The following is a 5,000-nucleotide window of genomic DNA, read 5'->3' as shown; positions in this document are numbered from 1 at the left end:
TACAAAGCATATGCCCTTCTTCATCACATTAATATTCAGAAAAGTGCTTTGGGGAGGAGAAGAGAGGGGAGAAAGTAAATTGTAAGCAATGATGTTTCTCTCTCAAATAGTTCAAATGTTGTGGCATGTGGTTTGTTTGTATGCTATAAAGCCATTTTTTCAGTTATTTTTAAGTGTAATGGGGACTGTAATGGGCACTGCTATTATTTTTTACTGTTCTTTCTCCTTTCTCTCTTTCTTCTTGTTCAATTTTAAGAAATGTAGGCACTACAATGTAAAAAAATGGTTGAAAAGCATGATAGAAGAAAAAGTAATGTGTATTTCTCATTCTTACATGGGGAATAACTGAATTAAAGACTTTATATTGATTTAGTAACAAGTTTTAAGAGAGAGCAAGTAAATGAAAAAGAACATTGAATATTATAAGGCTTTTTTCTAGCAAATGCATGTATGGTCAGTAACAGTTCTGTAGCTGGTCTTCGTGTTTCTGTGGAAAAAATCTGATAAAGAGAAACTGGCTACAGTCTGGTGGAGAGTGATTAGCTGAGGGAAAAAATAGAAAATAAAAATTGGCTAGGAGATAATGTTCTCTGAAAATATTCATGGGTTTTCCCAAGGTAGATAATATTCTCTTAAGCATTTAGTGGCTTTCTCTTGGTAGCCAATATTCACCAAAAGCATTCAGGGTTTTCCCAGCTGGAAAAGCTATTAAGATAAGGCAAAACCAGTCAGCACTTAGCAGAAGCACAGGCTGTGCTATGCATCTTAGCATGGATAACCTTTTCTTTTAGTTAGCTCAAGTCTTTGTGAGTGTGGCTGTCAGTTTGGGACTTTTGCTCCAGTTAAAAGGGTAAAGCTTCAATATTTGATGGTGTCCATAGGTCTGTGTGTTAGTATTAACCTACTAGATTTTAAAGGGTATTAGTTTTTTTGAGGGCTTTCAATAAAACAAAAAAGTTTTATAAGATGTGCCATAGGCTCAAATGGATATGACAGTGTATGCTTGTACTATAAAAGCTGAAACTAGACATTTAACAAAAAAGGTATTATACATAAAAGGTGGGAATAATAACGCTTTATTACAATGATGCTTTCTGTAATGTCTTTAAATGCAAATGGCCTCATAGATAAATACAAAAAAGAAAGAGTAGTGAACTATGTTAAAAATGTATAGTGCAAATAGTTATGTTATACTTAGAAGAAAATGAACACATGAATTAGATAAAGAAAAGTTTTCAGGGTGGCTATTCAGTTGAATACCTGGGACAAAGCAAAAGAGGATTACTTATATTAATTGCAAGAAGAGCTCCAATATTGATAGTAGAAGAAAAAAAGGACAGTAATGGCAGATTTGTAGTGCTAAGAGGCTACTGGCAAGGGAGGAGGATTATGCTGGCATGTATGTACATTCCACCTAAAACTGCAATAATGGAGCTTAGGAAAATTCTGAGAGGAACAATCAGTTTTCAGGAGGAAGTATTACTGATAAGTTGGGACTGGAATTTGATTTGCAGTACTAAAGATGTGCCCTGAGGTACAAAAAGGAGACTATAACAAAGGAGAGCAGATTTTTAGAAATTTGTGAAAATAGTTGGCATGAAAGATGTGATGTAAATTCAGTAATAGGAATTTGGAGTGAATTTACATATTATTCCCCAAGTTGTAAAAACTAGGTGAGGCTAGACAGAATTTACATTTCACAGGAACATGTGCAATTAATTGAAGGTCTTGATACTCACCCAATAACTATTTCAGATCATGCACCAGTAATAGTTCAAATAAAAGCACAGGGTAATGAAATAAAAATGAGACATTGGCACTTTCCAACCTATCTGTTGCAAAGAGAGGAATGTATGGAATGGGTAGTGGAGATTATTCAGGAGCTGTTAGAACAGAAATTTCTTACGAAGATATAGATAGGGAGTGGGATAAAATTATGGTGGAGTTTAAATAGGATGGAAATAAAAGAAAGGGAGCTATGGTTAAGAAGTAACAAGAATTATTTAGAGGGTTGACAAATGTTAAAGTATTGCAGAGTAGGAATAATCTCACAGAACAAGAAGAGGATCAACTGCAGAATGCTTGACAGAAAATAGGGGATTACCTTGATAATATGCACAAGGTTAGAACAATTGCTATTATGCAACTTTTTTTTTGATAATAACACTAGAGCTCAAAAACTTTTAGCACAGCAACTCAGGCAACAGAAAGTAGAAAGGGTTGTCACCAAACTTAGGGAGCCTCAAACAAGGAAGGTAACAAGAGATCCTGTAAAGGTATTAGAAATATTTCAGAAATTCTATGAAAGTATCTATAAAGCAGAGAAATATGAAAATCAAGAAAATATACAAATGGAAATGTTTATGGAAGAATTAAGTATGCCAAGGTCAGATATAGATGAGGCTCAATTACTAAAGGCTTGGATAGGTGGAGATGAGATAAAAAAATTGATGTATAATTAATCAACAGGAAAGTCCCCAGGAATAGATAGTATTCCTGTGGAAGGTTGGAAGCTAGGAGGAAACAATTTGATAAAGATCTGGAAGGTTTTGTATTACAGTATTTTAAGACGAGGAGAAGTACCAACTTCCAGGCAGAAAGCAGTGGTAGCTGTAATACGTAAAGAGGATAAAGATCCATCAGATCCAGCTTCATGAAGGCCCATTTCAATACTAATCCATGATTATAAACTATTCATGTCTATAATGGTTAAAAGAATGGCAAAAGTAATGGCAAAACTGATAGATATGGATCAATGTGGTTTTGTGGAGAGGAGGCAAACATTTGACCACATTAACAGAACATTAATGATCCAGAGGGAAGCAGAATGTAAGAAAATTTAAGAAAAAGTTGGAAGGTGCAGTGATGCAGCGGTAGCATTGTCACCTCACAGCAAGAGGCTCTTCAGTTCGGTTCTCGGCTTGGGTGCCTTCTGTGTGGAGTCTGCATGTCCTCCCTGCATTCATGTGGGTTTTGTCTGGGTGCTCCTGTTTCCTCCCACATTATAAAAACATGCATCTGGAGCATTTCTCCCCAGGCCTCTGCTGAAAATTGGTTTTGTTCCAAGTCGAACTTTTTCAGTTAACAAATGTTAAATAAATAAATAAATAAATAAATAAATACCATTGTTGTTGGTGGATCTTGATTCAGAGAAAAAATTTGACAGAGTAAGACAAGGACATTATGAGCAGGGCAACAGAAGCATTTGCATTTCCTGAAAAATTATAAGGTTGATTAGGAGAATATAAGAGGGATCTGAGGCAAAAATTAAAGTGGATGGGGTCCTGTCTGATCATTTCTGCTTGAGCAGAGGAACCAGGCAGGAGTGTCCTCTTTCCTCTTTATTATTTGCATTATATTTAGAACCACTGGTAAAGAAAATAAGGCACTTGGAAATTCAAGGATATAATTAGTATGGAAGACTAGAAAAGCAAGCCTTATTTGCAGATGATATTATTTTATACCTGACAAAACTGGCCAGGGTAATTCTATGGGCTAGGCTTGTAAAGGGTCCAGGGCCATTAGCCTAGTACACACCTCTTCTTCTTCTTCTTTTTGCTGTTCCCGTTAGGGGTCGCCACAGCAGATCAACTGCTTCCATTTCTTCCTGTCCTCTAGTACACACCTATGAACCTATAAAACCAGAAAGAGACATTACAGCATTGTGGAAAATTTTTCAGACAATTTCAGATCTTTTAGGGATACAAAATTAATGAAGCTAAAACAAAAGCTATAGCAGTAAATTATGTACCCACACACAAATGTGTTCTAGAATATCCATATTTATGGGGACATGATGAAATTAAGTATTTAGGAGTATGGATTAAAAATTATTCTAGTGTTGCAGCTAAGGATATGTAGTAAGAGACTAAACAAAAGATAATACAAAAACTGAGAAAGTGGTGGGTTTGTTATATGGATATGGATAATAAAAAGGTCTATATTATATAAATGAAGCATTAAAATGTCGACCCACCTTTGATTGACCCCTATTTCTCAAAACTGCACAACATCGAACCCTCAAATCACCATTTTCTTTCCAAGGGAAAGAAATCGGTAGCCCAAACACACACACACACACACACACACACACACACACACACACACACACACACACACACATACACACACCGCATTGCAGCAAACAATAATAAAGTGGGGGGCAGTGCCCCCCACAACCCCCTATCTAAATATACTAACTCTGAGATTGCACTACAGTCAGGAAAAGGGTAGATTTAAAAGAACGGTCAACCGATTTCTTTCCCTTGGAAAGAAATTGATGATTTGGCCATTCAGTGTTGTGCAGCTTCGAGAAACAGGGGTTGATCAAAGGTGAGTCGACATTTTAATGCTTCGTTGATATAATTTAGACCCTAACAAAATACAAGCAATTAAAATTCTTTTACTTTCTTTAGTTTTATACACAGGTCAGGCATATTTTTATCAACCAGAAGAGAGGTTGTGAATAGCAATTAATAAAGAGCTGATGGACTTTATCTGAGTGGGGAAGATGACAAGAGTCAAGTGGGATAAGCTTATACTTCCAGTAGAACAGAGTGGATTGCTTTGAAGGGGCATTTCAGAGCTACACAAGTAAGACTCCTATACATAGCTTAAGGGTAAAACTATATTTCAAAGTGGGAATGTATGATGATAAAACATGAGAGAAGCTCAAGAAACAAGGAGGGATTGGGAGTTTGGATGCAGGCCTTTAAAGAGAATAACAATAGTCATACAGAATATTATACCACTAAAGTAACAGAAAGTATTCTGTGAATTAAGCCAACATGGGATTAGAGAAAGGAGATGCTGCTGATAGGAATGACTGCAATTAGGGATACAGTCAATAGGCAAGAGGGGGCTGGAATTTATTGGAGAAAACTAGCAAAGGAACCAAGGTATTGGTTGCAAATAACTAGACAGGGAACAATGATAGAATGGGAAGACACCTTGAATTAATCTGGACTGCAGGTTAGAGATTGCCTTCCTATCAGGGATTG

This window comes from Protopterus annectens, chromosome 2.part2 (assembly GCF_019279795.1).
Source record: "Protopterus annectens isolate FY-2018-M chromosome 2.part2, PAN1.0, whole genome shotgun sequence".
NCBI classification, from domain to species: Eukaryota; Metazoa; Chordata; order Ceratodontiformes; family Protopteridae; genus Protopterus; species Protopterus annectens.
Note: the sequence above shows the minus strand (reverse complement) of the source record.